This window comes from Artibeus jamaicensis, unplaced genomic scaffold, assembly GCF_021234435.1.
Source record: "Artibeus jamaicensis isolate MK-2021 breed Jamaican fruit bat unplaced genomic scaffold, CSHL_Jam_final contig_867, whole genome shotgun sequence".
In the NCBI taxonomy this organism is placed as follows: domain Eukaryota; kingdom Metazoa; phylum Chordata; class Mammalia; order Chiroptera; family Phyllostomidae; genus Artibeus; species Artibeus jamaicensis.
In genome coordinates this window covers 9156494-9172478 of record NW_026521995.1, presented here as the reverse complement: position 1 = coordinate 9172478, position 15985 = coordinate 9156494, and the positions used below count along the sequence as shown (strand labels likewise).

The 15985-nt window shown below is 35.3% G+C and overlaps 1 long non-coding RNA gene across 2 annotated transcripts in view; it reads right to left on the bottom strand.

The window, feature by feature from the left end:
- Nucleotides 1-13208: 13208 nt before the first annotated feature.
- Nucleotides 13209-15985, bottom strand: part of LOC119063899 (uncharacterized) — a 66140-nt gene continuing 63363 nt past the window's right edge. For both annotated transcript variants that reach the window (XR_005085271.2, XR_005085270.2), the window contains one exon: nucleotides 13209-14370. This is a non-coding gene — a long non-coding RNA (uncharacterized LOC119063899). The remainder of the gene's footprint in view (nucleotides 14371-15985) is intronic.

The following is a 15985-nucleotide window of genomic DNA, read 5'->3' as shown; positions in this document are numbered from 1 at the left end:
ATCTATATTTAGAAAAGACCCCACGTATGGCCCATTTTAGGGGAAGTTCCTGCCAAGTATGCAATTTTATGGCTGTTTGAGAAACTTGAAAATTGAGGTTTATGTGTAAGTCCGACACAGTATTTACTGCTCTGTACAAAGGATAGCACCATAAATAAACTTAGCCCAGAAAATGTCAATGATATAGTCATGCTATTAAAGATCAGCACATTTTCTTGCTTTTATTTAGGAGGCTAAAATTGAAGATTTTTAGCATTAATAAAGGAAGGCTGGTAACCATAGAAACACAGCATTTATCAATTTCCATAGCAAAGAAAGCTGCTCCTTCCCAGAAATGTTTTGAGGTTCTCTGGCAAGCACTTCTGCCTGAAGATTTCTCTCCTACAGCTCTGCACTATTTAAAGCAATAAAAATAAAATAATAGACGACCCATTTAATAATAATGACAATTTTCATTAAAAGTTAAAATATACTTACCATAAAGAAAATGCAAAAATGTGATGGCAACAGACCAAACCATCCATAGTAAAAAAAGAGAACAGCAAAGAACAAATCAATTTTCAGATTGCAAGGAAAAGAAAAAACGAACAAATATTGAAGGCCCGTTCTTTGCCAAGCTCTTAACATATTTCATTTCATTTAATCCCCGAGGCTGACCACCCTCCCCTCCCTTCCTCTTCCTTTCCCTTCCTTTTCTTTCTGTATATCTTTTCATTGCTAAAGCAATGCATGCTCATAAAAGACGATTTGGCAAGTACTGAAGAAGTACCAGCAGGAAAGTTAAGTATCGCCCATCTTAACCGGGCAAGGATGACCACTGTAACAGTGTGGCGATTCTCTGTTTTCTTCCTGCATATTGTTTTACCTAAGTAAGGTGATAACAGATTCCTCCTTATCTTGATCACCGTCCCCCATCCCGGAGTATTTCTAGAATGTAAGCTCATTAAGGGCTTAGAGTTTTCTCTGTTTTTTCATTGTTTTCTCTCAAGTGCCTGGCCTGTGGCAAACAATAAATGCTTTTTGAATATGTGAAAGCGATGTTTACATCATACAAACCATTCTTCCCTCATTTTAAACACTTTGAATTTTTTGCATTTTAAATATACAATTGATTGTCAGAATATTTGATATTTTTCCTTAAGACCAATAGACATAAAATTCCTAGGTCAAAAGTTGTAGATCTTTCTTTGTTCATAATACATATTGACCAATTTCTTTCTAAAATTTCAAGAAGTGTAAGAAAGTCCCTATTTCACTCAAACCTCACAGGCACTGCATTGTTTCTCTGTAAACATTCTTCTAAATTTTGTAGACAAAATAATTTCTCAATGTTTCATGTTTCCTTTATTATCAAGACAGAATATTTTTCTTTTTTATTCTTCCTTTTTAAATTGTGGTAAATACACAAAATATCAAATACACCATGTTAATCATTTTTTGGTTCTATCACATTTTATATGAGGTGCTATGAAATAGCTTCCTTTTAAAATTGTGTTATTGTTGTTCAATTACAGTTGTCCCCATTTTCTCGATAACTCTCCTCTACCCTACCCCTTCCCACGTCCCACGTTCAGTTCTTCCCCCCTCAGCACGGTCTTTGTCCAAGGGTCCTTTATCATGTTCCTTGACTTGATCCTTCCCCTTCCTTCTTTTCCCCGTTATCTCCTCTCAGCTCCACTTTGGTCACTGTCAGTTCATTCTTTATTTTCATGTCTCTGGTTCTATTTTGCTTACTTGTTTATTTTGTTGATTAGGTTCCACTTACAAATGAGATCATATGGTATTTGTCCTTCACTGCTTGTCTTATTTCACTTAGCATAATGCTCTCCAGTTCCATCCTGCTGTTGTGAAGGGCAGGAGCTCCTTCTTTCTTTCTGTTGCATAGTATTCCCTTGAGTAAATGTACCATAGTTTGTTGATTCATTCATTAACTGATGGGCACTTTTGCTGTTTCCACCTCTTGGCTATTATAAATAACAGTGCTATGAACATTGGGGTGCATAGATTCTTTCTAGTTGGTGTTTCATGATTACTATGCTATAATCCCAGCAATGGAATCACTGGATCTAAAAGCAGTTCCATTTTTATTTTGTTGAGGAAATTCCATACTGTTTTCCACAGTGGCTGTACCAGTCTGCATTCCCACCAATAGTGTATTAGGGTTCCCTTTTCTCCACAACTTCATCAGCACTTGTTATTTATTGATTTGTTAATGATGGCCTTTCTGACCAGTGTGAAGTGGTATCTCATTGTGGTTTTAATTTGCATCTCTCTGAGGGCTAGTGATGCTGTGCATCCTTTCATATGTCTATGGGCCCTCTGTATGTCCTTCTTAGAGAAGTGTCTATTCTGACCCTTTGCTCATTTTTTTAATTGGATTGTTTGTCTTCCTGGAGTGGAGTCCTGTGAGTTCTTTGTATATTTTAGAATATACATTTCCCCTCTAAAAGTTAGTTATTTCTTTTTAATCCAATTTAGGTGTTTCTTTTTCCCAACACCAAAATTTTCAATTTTTTATGTTGTGAAATACATCAAATACTGCTCTTGAATTTTTCCCCCAAGCATGCTTCCATGCTTGGGAACTACTGCTCCAAGAAGAAATAAGAAAACATTTACTGTTGTTTTCTTCTAATTTTCTTGGTTCCACTGTTATCTTTATTTTATCAATATCCACAGAATTTATTTGGGACCATGGTATGTGGGGAGTACAATTCAGTGCATGAAAATTGTTCCAGCATCATTTATTTTAAAAGTCTTTATTTACTGCTTTGATTCATATGTTTTTCTTCATATGTCAGATTTGTATATAAACTTGGGTTCTTTTAGTTTATCTATTTATTCTCATACCAGGCCATTTGTTTTCTTAAATGAAAACATTTTATTATAATATAGGCATACATTTAAAAAGAATCAGCTTGTAAAGAAAGGATAATAATAAAAATAATGGCCTTCCAATCTTCAATCTTTAATGTGACAGTTTATAAGCACTGAGTTTTATCAGTGCTTTTGCCTTCTCTTTTGGTTACCTTGTGAATTAAAACACTATTATCTTAACTTTTATTTTTTTGTTCTATCAACTTCAACAGGGTATATCCATTCCTTACTTTGCAATATTACTGCCTATACCCTTTATTACAAGTTTTAACATCTACCTTTGATAGACCTTAATTTACATTGTCAAAGTTATGTACATTGTGCCTCACAGTTAAGTATTTTGAGGTTTGCCTGTAGATTGATCTTAATATTGGAAATCAGTAAAACAGTATTTATCAGAGTTATATAATTATTCTACATTCTAGAACCAAATTTCCTGTCTTTTATTAAAAAATAACAGTGGCATTTGCCTTAAAAGAGTATGCAAGATCAAATGAATTTTTCTTAATTCTGTATTTGCTCAGAATAATAATAAATGTTTTCATTTATTTGTAGAATTCATCTGCAAAGCCATATAGCCTTATAGTTTTGTTTGTGTAAATTTTTAATTACAGATTAAATATGTTTAATGTTATAGGACTATTCTGATTTTTCTTCTTCTATGAGTTTTGAAAAGTTGTGATTTTAGAGAAATTTTTTAATTTTTCTCAATTTTTATTTTCGGGTCATAAATGTTTTCCACATCATCTTGAAATTCTAATTTTAGCTTATAAAAATATATTTGGCGATATCTCTTTTCATTACAAAAATGGCTAGCGTCTGTTTCTTAATTAATATTACCACATATTTTTCAATTTAACTAATTTTTAAGTGAAATTGCTGGACCACAGAGTATAATAAGTCTATTCTCTTTTTATTGATATGCCATTTTTTAATGTGATATTTACCAATTTACATATCCACGAGTATATGAGATTTTCAGTTTGTACACATCCTGGCCAAAACCCGATATTGTCAGTCATTTTCATTTTAGTTATGGTTGTACAGTGGTACCTTATGATTTGAATTGGCATTTATCTTATAACTAATTAATCTGAGCACCTCACCACATGTTTGTTTGCCATTCAAATATGTTCTTTATTGAAATGCTTAACTATGTATTTTGACTATTATTCTATTGGTTATCTCCGTTTATGAGTTCTTTATATATTTTAAATGTTTTTACACTTTTACATATGTGCCCTTTTTAGATTATATGTATTGCTAAAATCATCTCAAGTTTGTGGCTTGCATTTTCACTCCCTTAATATAGTTAGACCAACAATTTCTCAATTTTGCATAGTCCTATTTACCAGTTGATTTTTAATGTTCTATTTGTCCACTATGTTTATGTTTTTTCAAAGTCCCTATTCCAAAGAATTAAGACATTTCCCTCTGATTTATTCCAGAAGTTAATTGGTTTTGCCTTTTACATTTAGATATACAATCCACCTACAACTGATTTTGAACGCGATTTTTTATTTCAATATGGCACCGCTAATTAAAAAGATCATCTTATTCTCATTTTGTCATAAATTAAATGATTAACATTTCTTCAAAGTTATCTTTGCTATTTCTAGGCTCTTTTACTTCCATACAAATTTTAGAAACAGCTTGTTGATTTTCCCCACCCAAAAAATGTCTGCTGAAATTTTAGTTGATGTTGCATTTACTCTATAAATCAATTTGTGCAGACTTGATATCTTAGCAAAAATTTGCCTCCCAATCTATGACCCTAGTATATGTCTCCATTTATTTAGGAAGCTTCACTCTATTTCTTTGATATTTTGTAATTTTCTTCATAGAATTTTTGCACACTTTTATTAGATTCATTTCTAGATTAAATATTTTTATTTTTTATAGAAGCATATTTAATTTTTCATTTTATACCTTTATTGTTAGCATAGTATATAAAAGTAAAAATTTTATCCTGATATTTTATCTAGTGCCCTAAGTTTAATTATAATTATAGTTTATAGATAATTTTGCATATTTAACACATAATGACAGTTTTCTTTTTTCCTTTCTAATACTCTACTTTTTTCCTTGCCTTACTGCACTGGCTAGGACTTCTGTTATGATATTAGATAAAAATTATGATATTGGGCATCTTTATCTCTTTTCTGATAGAAGGAAGAACACTTTTGATATACCAAAATTAAATATGATGTTTGCTCTAAGTTTTTTTTACATACATGTTCATTTAATTAAGGAACTTCCTTTCTATATACACTTTGCTAATTTTTTCCTCTTTGTCTTATTGGGGTTTGAATTTATCAAATGTTTTTTCTGCATCTATTGACATGATAAAAAGAGTTTTCTTCTTTTCTTAGTTAATAAGGTGAGTTGTATTTTTTTATTTTAGTGATGTAAAGTCAAACTTATATTCATGGAATAAATCCAATTTTTTTCTGATACACATTTTTATATTTATAAATTGATTAATTTAATTTTCTACTATTTTGTTTTGGATCATGCATCTATATTAATGAGAAAAATCAGCCTATAACTCTCTTTCCTTGTAATGTTCTTGCCAGACTTTCACATCAAGATAATGCTGGACTTAAAAAAGTGAATTGGGAAGTAATCTCCCTTTTTCTTCTTTTTCTTAAAAAAATATTTTATGTATTTATTTTTTGAGAGAGGGGAAGGGAAGGAGAAAGAGTGGGAGAGAAATATCAATGTATGGTTGCCTCTCATGCATCCCCTGCTGGGAACTGGCCTGCAACCCAGGCATTTGCCCTGACTGGGAATCGAACTGTGATAGTCTGGTTCGTAGGCCCACGCTCAATCCACTGAGCTATGCCAGCCAGGCCAGTCTCCCTTTTTCTAATCTTGGGAACAGCTTATCTAAGAGTGGTGCTTTGTCTTCCTTAAGGTTTGGAAATGTTCACAAATGAAATCAACTGGACCTGGAGATTTCTTAGTGAAAAGGTATTTAATTAGAGATTTAAGTTTTAAATAGGTATTCAGATTTTCCATTTTTCTTTTTGTATCAGTTGTGATAAATTACATTATGTTATACATTTCTTTATTTCATCAAATTTTGTAAATGTTCCACCTAAATGTATTTTCAACACCTTTTATTATTCTTTAAAGTCTATAGTGACTTTTTTTGATTCTTGATATTGGTTATGTGAGCTCTCTTTTTTTCTTTTTCAGTGATAGAGAACTAACTTTAATCTTTCAGAAAGAGCAAAATTTCAACCCTGTTCATTTTGCTCTATTGTCCTTATGATTTCTATTTTATGAATTTCTACCTTTATTGTTATTGTTGCCTTCCTCCTACATTCTCGAGTTAATTGCAGGGAGTTTTTCCATAATTTTTAGACATGGAAGGTGAGATTACTGTTCTTTAAACTTTCTTCTTTTTTAACATATGGATTTAATTGTTATGAAATTTTCTCCAAGCACATATTAGTGGCATTCAACATATAGGAATATGATATATTCTTATTTTCATTCAGTGAAAAATATCAGTTAGTTCCATAAAGACTTCTTTTTTGGACCGAGGGTTTATTTTTAAATGAATTGTTTAGCTTATACATATTTGAGGTTTTTCTCGTGACTATTTTTTGTTTGTTTTACTTTTAGTTTAATTCCACTATGTAAGAGAATGTGATTTCAGTCCTTGTAAATTTGCAGAGACTTGTTTTATGGCCTAGCAAATGACCAATTTTGGTAAAATTTAGCAAATATGACCTGAGAAAAAATATATTCTATTATTGTTAAGTGTCTAATTACTGTTAATTAGGTTAATTTTGTTTATTGTATTATTTACATTTCTTAATCCTCTCTTTAGTTGTTTATAATTACTTTTCAAGTATATATATACTTACTAATTAATTTACATTATCATATTTTTCACTTTTCAAATTTCCATTTGTTCTATATTTTGATTTAGTACTCTGGTAAAATTCTCTAACTTGATTTTAATCTTTTTTTAACATAATTATCTCCATTATTATATTTTTAAGTACACATCTGACAACTCCAATATCTGAGTCATGTGTAGGTCCTAGGTTTTTTTTATGTCTAGTATTTTATTTGTGACAGACATAGTGATTAAAAAATTTATGGTTTTTGATACTGTTATTTTCCTCCAGAAAAACTTCCCCTATCCTCTATGGACATCTAGATAACAAAGATCAGATGAGTTGCTCAAAGTGAAGTTATAATGTTTACAAGACTTGGTTTACCTACAGGCTTGGAGTAGCCTCCAAGGTTCCCAGGTGAAGGCCTGGGTGTTCACTAGAGCTCCCTCTCCTTTTGGCAGATTATGAAGACCAACTATTGTTTCCCAAACTCTATGAGACTGTCAAAAATTACACTGTTTCAGTTCTTCTTGCTTAGTTTCCTAAACTTTGCCCCTCACAGTTTAAGGTTTATTAAATGTTTCACAGAAAACACTGATGCCAAATGTTGGGCTTTCCTCAATATCCCTTTCCTCTGGGATGTGGGTCCTTTAAGTCCTGGCCACTGCTGTGGGAGCATCACTCAGCTCTATAATTGAAAAAGGTAATCCAAAGTTTATAGGGATATTCTCATTATAGGATTTTTCATTAATTAATGCTTTTCCTGTTCCCTCACTACAAAGTTCTCCAGAATTGAGGTCCTTTTTACTCAATATCACAGGTTCTAGAACACAGTTGTTTTAGTGTTTCTTTTAGAAAGTTTATTTAGTAAAGATTTATGTCTTCTATGAATCTCTTTGGACTACCTATTGTCAGGAAAACCTTAACTTGGATTTAAAATCATTTTACTAAATTGTTTTTTAATTGATTATTTATGGCCAATTTTCTCCCTATTTATCCCCATTCAGTTATATGGCTTTAGAGATGCTTGATTATAAAACTGGAAACAAAAGACTTGAAGTAGGTTTAGATTCTCCCAAAGTGAATTATTTCATGAGTCTCATGACATTTAAATTTATTGTGGAACAAATGTCTTTTTAGATTAAGCTTTAATAATTCCAGGGGGCAAAATACTACTTCTTTGGCAATCCCCTCTTGTGGATTAAAAATTCAAATCACACTTTAGAAGTCAATCAGAGTCTGTGACTTGCCACCTGGAGAGTTCATTACATTTGTTAAAAATTGGAATATATACAAGATTCAGAATTTTTAAAAAAATCTACACATTCTGAAATGTAGCCCAGCAGAAATAAAACACACAAGAATCTGAGCTAATATATTTTAAACCTTCAAGGTAAATATTTTAAAGTTTACTATAAAGCTCCTTTTTATAAAGTGTAAAAATTTCATCAACACTTTCTTTTAATGACTTTTAATGTATTATTTATCAACTGATAAGTCCTGAGCTGTTTTGTTCTGTGTCTTATCATATAAAATTGTTTTAGGGGAAAATTTAATAAAATCAAATGTGTCTGAGTAACAGATGAATTCATTATATCAAAGGTGAATACATGCCTATATTTTAGAATAGATAATTTAAACCAAACACGACACTATGAAAATTAATATTTGTTTTTTCTCAATACTGGCACACAAAGCAGGATTCTCAGGTCCTATTTCCCAGTTACAATAACATGAATAGATATTGATGTAGCCTATTATCTTGGCAATAATGCATATTAAAACAAGAGATTATTTATTAGCAGTAAAATGTTTCTCCAGGGCTTAATTTAGAAAGCCTGAGATAACAAAATCTGTCTGGAAAGCGATCCTCTGTATACTTATTATTTAGGGAAGTTTTTTTGCTTCCCAGCAGTTTAAGATCCTTAATTGAACAGTTCGTTGAAATGAAGGCCTATGGTACAATACCAAGTCCTTGGGAGGCCAATGTGGATGAACAAATGCAGTTGGAGAAGCCAGTCTTCCTGGAATAGTTCAGAGGTTTTAGTACAGAAGCAGAAGTGGCCATTTCCCTTATGTCCATTAATATCCTTAGGACCTCTGGGTATGCTGCTGCTTTAGCAGTGTCCACACACGCCTCGGGGTTCCACATGCAGAGAGAAGTGTTGGGCAGCAATGGGTTAATCCATCTAACTGCACTCTTTCATAATCAAGGTGCAGTGAAACATCAGGTCTTGGAGATGGAACTGTGGTGGGGTTATGGTACAGAACTTCGCTCATCCAACGCATTAAAGCAGGTTGACTGACTTAGGTTTCAGCACTGAGCAAGCTAACTCTACTTCCTTGACAAGCAACAAAAGAGTTTGATTCCTGCAAGTTTTTGTAATAGTAAGGCAAGCATCTGGAATTGCCAAGCAATTCTTTTCTCTTAAAGCCCTCCTGTCTCACAGCTGGGACCACTGGTGGGTATTGGAGACGCAGCCCTGCCCCCGGCTCTAGGATCCATTCCATTTCTGGTCAGAGAGAGTACATGAAGCATTTAGGAATACATTTGGGTTTCAGCACACGCTCTAGTGCCCATGCTGATGTTGCACTTCTGAATCTGGTGAATGGATTCTCACTGTATGCTTTAGGATCAGACTGAACCTGAGACTCAGAAGTTCCAGGCCTGCATCCTTATTTACTCCTGCACACCTGAGAAGTCCCCTCCTTACTCCAGGGACTGTTTGTGTGTCAATTTCTTTTTTTCTTTCTAGGATTCTGAATTTTGGAGGTTTATCAAGATCTACAGGAAGTTCGTCCCTTGATTATCAGCTATCATTCTTGTGACACCTACTAGATGCTCAGGAGTTAAAAGTAGGAACAATGCCCTGCTCCTGGCATGGCTTCGGTTGTGTCTAGGTCTATAAGACGGCCCAGAACCATGGGTTTTGCCCTCTGAGCTTCCTTTGAATCTGCTGACTGAGGACTGAATAATGGCTGAAAATGTCCATGACTGAACGATAATCTTTATGCTTCCAAAACACTAAAATAAATTTCCTTAATGGAATTGCTGGCTAGGAAAAAATGCATCTATAGAATTCTTACTTCTACTTCTATCCAAAGATAATTTTCTCTGATTCCAAACTCCAGGCTCTCAGTAGATTGGCTTAATTATTTGGAAGGGTGCTGAGTCAGCAGGAGGCATTTCTTAGCCCAGCTCTAACCACACAGCACCTGAATATTGTCTCGTCCTATGCAAGTATATTTCTTAGTAGACCAGCCCTTTTAGGACCAGTCATACAGCTAAACACATTATTATTCATCCCCCTTAGTCCAAAATATCAGGATGATGACTTGGGGAAAAAAAAGGTACAGATAAGCTATCTAGGATAGCCTGAAACCTAGGTGAGTAGCTACATGCAACACAAAAGAAGCATGTTCTTGTGGACAGGTAAGGATGAGCTGAGGAGGTTCAGCTGCAAGTGAAGAGTAATCCAGCAAAAAAGCAAACCTGATGTTCAGATTACAGAGCCAAATAGCAGGCAGTCAGGAGGAGCACAGTGTAGGGAGACAGATCAGGATGGTCTTCAGGTTTTCCCAAACCCTAAATGGAATTCTAATGCTCCCACTGGCTACCCATTCACTCACCCATCCAACATTTACTACAGTCTTCTAAGTGCTCCAGTGCTGCACCAGACACGCACCAACCCAATCTGTCAGTGAAGTATGGTTTTCTATGTGGAAGTTAGAATAGGAAAAAATATGGAAATTAGTATCTGTTAAGTATTTACTATGTGCCAGACACTTTCATATTGAGGAATTAATTTAATCCTCAGAACAATCCTTTAGACATTATTATCAACAGTTCTGAAGAATGGCAAAGAAAGTAATTTCATGAAAGTAGGGTAAAGAAGAATAAAGCTGAGTGAAGATGATTATCCACAGGACCTACATGAGGTACAACCTGAGTTTCTGCTTATTTACCTGTAAAGCAGATAATTACACCTGTCTTGGAGGATGGTTGTTAGGAGTAAACTGCATTAAATGGCAAATGTGAAAGTTCATACTGCAGGGTTAACACCTTGAAAATGTGAAGTGTGTCTTGTCTTCTACATTGTCATCAGAAATCTTATCAGAGGTGTATGGCTGAGAGAATGACAGAGGACAATGATGGAGCCAGACCAGGCTAACACAGGAGGTCTGTCCAGAAAGTATCCAGCTACATAACATGAAAAATAGAGACACTTATTGAAGAAGATACAGTATACAAGAAACATTGTACGTAGGACAATATGATGCCTTGGTCCCCTTCAAGGTAGGGACATGGGGGCATCACACAGTTCTCCTAATTGCCATCAGCTACCCTGTCATTTTCCTGAATCTCATTAATGGTCTGAAATCTCTTCCCTTTCAAAGGTGATTTTAATTTTGGGAAAAAACAGAAGTTGCAGGGTGCCAAATCTGGGCCATAGTGAGTCTGAGTCACCTGGGTGATTTGCTGTTTCACAAAAAACTCTGTATAAGAGGTAATGCATGAGTGATGCACATGTTGTTGTACTGAAGCTTCCAATCATCAGTTGCCTATATCTGCAGCACTCTGAATTATCTGAATAGTTTCTGTGGAGGAATGTTCAAGTTTAATGCATAATTTGATGCAGATTTGTTGTTCTACTCAGTCATTTTGAATGAGACGGCCACACAGTACACATGCTCACTCAATAGCGTCTACTGCCCCAACTGACTAGTATAACGAAATTGTCATTGTTCACACATGTGCATTCCAGTCCACACTCCTTGGCTGCAAGGTTACATCAGTGTTGCACAGACTGTTCTCATTATATTAACAATGGCAGGACTTTTTGCGGACAGACCTCATGGAACAACCTCTTCACTGAGAATAACTGATGTGGGTCATCCTGGCCATAGGTAATATGTTTCAGAAATCCAAGGCTCAGCCACTAGTTCTAAGAGGCCTGGAAAACCAAGGGAGGATGTGTAGAAAGCAAGAGATTAGTCATTAGCACAAAGCAGAAGCCTAGTCACTGGAACTGAATTTCAAGGTTAAGGATGAACTGTCAGATGACAAGAGCATTGCTGCGTTTCGGCAGGGCCTGCAGCACCAGCCCTGCCAAAGGGAAAGCCATTGTCAGAATTCATGGTCCCCATCTCCAGGAATTATGGCTATCAGTTCTTGCTTCCATGACTCAGCAACTGCTCAGCTGTCTGCACCTGCGTCCAACCTTGTTTCTCAGAACCCATGGACTGATCCTCTCTGTGTCTATAGTGCCTTCTCCTCCTAGTTGATGTCAGCTAGGTTCATGGTACGCTTACTGAAAGCTGAGTCATGCAAAGTTGAGGGCCCCTTGAACTGCTTGATGAGTCACCAGACCTACAGAAGGCTGAGCATGCCAGTGGGAGAGTGGCTCCAGATGAGGAAGGAAGTGACTACAGACAGAGTCCCAGGCACTTCCTTCAGGGACTCTCCACCCTTCACAGGACATGGTTGGTCTTAGCCTCAGGTTCTGTCTGTGTCTCTCTTACACACACACGCATACACATGATCTTCATAAGTCATGGATATGGTGTCATGGTATCTAGGCCACAATGCTCCATGGGACAATCTCTTCTTGGCCTTGGCTTCTGCATATTATGATGTTTTCTTCTTATGAATGAATGAAGGTGACGCCAGTCTAGAGCTCAAAAATAAAACTTTCTCTTACTCCTATTTACTAATTATATCATAATTGAAGAGCAGGGGGAAAATGTTTGCTTTGTTTCTACATAATTCATGTAATAGGGCCTGGATTGCATTACAGAATTGTCACATTTCTCTAGGTTTGAACTCCTATCCAGAACCTACCCTAAGAAATTTGCCTCCTTAAATATCTACCAACTTCTCACTAATTTTTCTGCTTGAACCCATGTCCACAAAACATCAGTTGAAAGGTTTTTAGATATGGAATCAGAAAGAATGTGAAGGCAGAGAAGGGGGTATGCCAATAACAGAGTATTTGACTAGTACATCCAGAAGAGAGATTATTAAAAAGCTATGAAGAACTCCTGTCTTCATTTAGAATGCCATTTGCCATGCCTTTGAATTCAAATTCTTCCATTTGATCAGAGCTTAGACAAAAGCCTTCCCTGATCATCATTAATAACTTCTTCCTTTTCAGAACTTCCTTAGCCCCTCTTATGTTTCTGTCTTATCACTCATTATATTGTACAGAGAAGGAACCAGGTTCAGTAAGGCCTAAAGTTTAAACACTATGGGGGACCTCTTTAGGAAAAATGAGAGAAGGGATTAATACAAAATTACATATGAACATTAATATTGATTTAGAATAAATAAATCACAACAAAATCAAGTTTTGACAAGTTGATGAATACAACAAATATTACAAAATCTAGGAAAATAACGTTTTCATTAAGTAACTTCCTATTGGAATTAATTATAATATTTTCTATAAAGAAAATTGAAAGATAATTCAGTCTCTCCTCTTTAATGGTTGGTCACAATTATTTTACAGTTGGTAATTGAAATAAATAAAACATACATCTTTACATATGCACAAACTCACTCTTTGTAGTGCTGCCACTAGGTTGTCCCTAGGCACCTGACACACTGTGTTTTTGTGTAATTACCAATGAAAAGAAAAAAATGTACGGTGCATGCATAATTGTATAACTATTTATGTTGTGTTACTGAGAGTATTTCTGACTTCAGAAAGATCTGTCTTGAGTAGGCACTGTCAAGAATTAAGCCTTTTCTTTACAGTTGTCCTCGTCTGACTAAAATAATTTTCTACAGACTGTCTTTTGACTTTATACACTCCAAGCCTTGTGTCCCCTCTAGTACCCACCCAAGTCCTGTCCTGAGTGCCACAGGGCATGTTTTTATCTTGATAAAACCTCCGTTCTGTACCCTCGTGCCATTAAAACACAATGAGTCAGCTCTGGGGGTGGTGAGACATTTCTAGAGACCACTCCTCCACCCGGAGAGCTGGTAATCTGTTCATTCTAAAATCCATCCATACATTTCAAAAAACTCCTCTGAGTGTATTTTCAATACAGGTTTTCTTTTGCTACATCTCAAAAATAGCCATAGCCATGCCAACAGGGGGAAACTAAGAGGGAAAAGAGACAGTTGAACTAACTGAGGCCTTTTCTTTTAGTCTCACTTTTGCAAATTTTACAAAAATGTATGACCACAGAATTATGTTCACAGCGTCTCCCAGAGTGCTGGAAGTGGCCCACGTAAGTGAGGGGCATGACGCTTGAGCATCACTCACTCCATGCTAAATCTGCCTCTGCTTTAACTTTGCATTATAATAATGTATGCCCTTCTATAATTTATGCACTATAATAATGTCTTCTATATTTGAGCATGTTTTTACATGTTCAGTTCCTGATACATTCTTTTCACATAAAAGCAACCCAGTAAGTTTTGTTGCATTAACTAAGGAATTCATATACACTAATGGGCAAGTGAGTGTAACCTGGCTGAGGGCACAGAGGAATTCCAGGCTGTCCAATTCGAGGTTGTTTCCCCTCCTTCGAGAGCGCATTGGTTAGTAGATTTGGTCTTGAGTTTCTCTGGAAACTTTGGGCTTCTTTTCTTCTCCTGGTCTCAACAAGGTCAGAAACTTCTGAGTGAGGATTTCTGTAAGGACCATAATTTATTAATTCAAATAATAAACATATTACTATAATTTAAAATAATGATTCCAGTAAATTATTGTTTAACTAATTTATGACACACCTATAAAATGGAATGCTATGTTAAAATGCATGAGATAGAACCAAGACTTTTCAAATGGGAAAACATCCAGGATGTATTGTTAAGTGTTGAACATTCTCCACTCCAAAACCATCACCAGTTCAAACCCCTCCAACAGCGTTTTGTTCTAGCTTAACCGCTCAGGTAAGCCCACTACCATTTCTTTTCTGTAGCCTCAATGGAACTTCCTGTCCACTGATTTCTCTGCTTTCTCCTAATCTTTTTCAACTATTCTGCAAATATTCTAAACTCCCTTGGCCCTGTACCTTTGCTTTTTTCCCCTACATTTCAACTGTTTAAAATATGAAGAAAAAACCCAACCCTTCACCACCTATTTTTAAATACAATGCAATAGTGTTACGTACCTTCGTGACATCGTGCAACTATTACCACTATCTATTCCTTGAACCCTTCCCACCTTGCAAAACTGAAACACTGTGCCCATTAAAAACTAACCCTCCATCTTCTCCTCCTGCTTGTCTCTGGCAATCACTATTCTACTTTCCACCTCTATGATGATGAGCACTCTAGGTATTTTATAAGTGGAATCATATAGTATTTGTCTTTTTGTGACTGGCTTATTATGTTTTTGCTCCGGTTACCTTGGAGTTTATTTAAACTAAGAGAAAAAGGTCATAATGTTTTCATGCAGTACATACTTGGTTGTGTAAACACAATCATGACAAATAACAGTAAGAATTAAGGAATGCTGAACTAACGATCCATACAAAACACCAACATTTTGGCTAGTACACAAGAAATGCTAAATATTGTTAAAGAAATACTGCAAACACTTTTTAAAATACTGTAGTAACAAATACAAAGAGGCATGCCTTCGGTGGGAATAGAAATGCAGTTTAGAAAATAAGGAAAAAATCACACTGAAACTATCAATGTCTTTAAAAACCCCTGAGCAAGAAAAGTAACACTGAACCTCCTTATGATAGTAACACTATCATAATATGGCTTAGTAAGGTCCATCCACGTTGTAGCATGTGTCAGAATTTTCTTTGTTTTTAAGATCCAGTAATAGTCCATGGTATGTATACACCACACTTTGCTTACCTGGACACTTGTGTTGCTTCCATGTGTCATCCAGAATTTCTATTCTTTTTTCTGCATTTTATGTATTTTTATTGATATTTCCACTTGTTTTGTTGACTTTCTCCTTTAGTTCTCTCAGCATATCTAAGATAGTTGTTTTAAATGTTTCTCTAGCACGTCTACCATCTGGTGTTTCTCCGGGACTGTTTTTGGGTTTTTTTCCCTTTGAATGAGTGATGCTTTCCTGTTTCTTTGTGTGCCTTGTGATTTGTTGTTCAAAACTTGACATGTGCATCTAACTATGTGGTAACTCTGGAAATCAGAGTTTCCCCTACCCCATCTTGGAACTTTTCTGGGTCTGCACCTTTTTCTGGGTATGTGTGTTAACTTTCTAAGCGTCCCCATACCTACACAGTTGATTTTGAATATTACGGTCTTTAATGTCTGGCTTCCA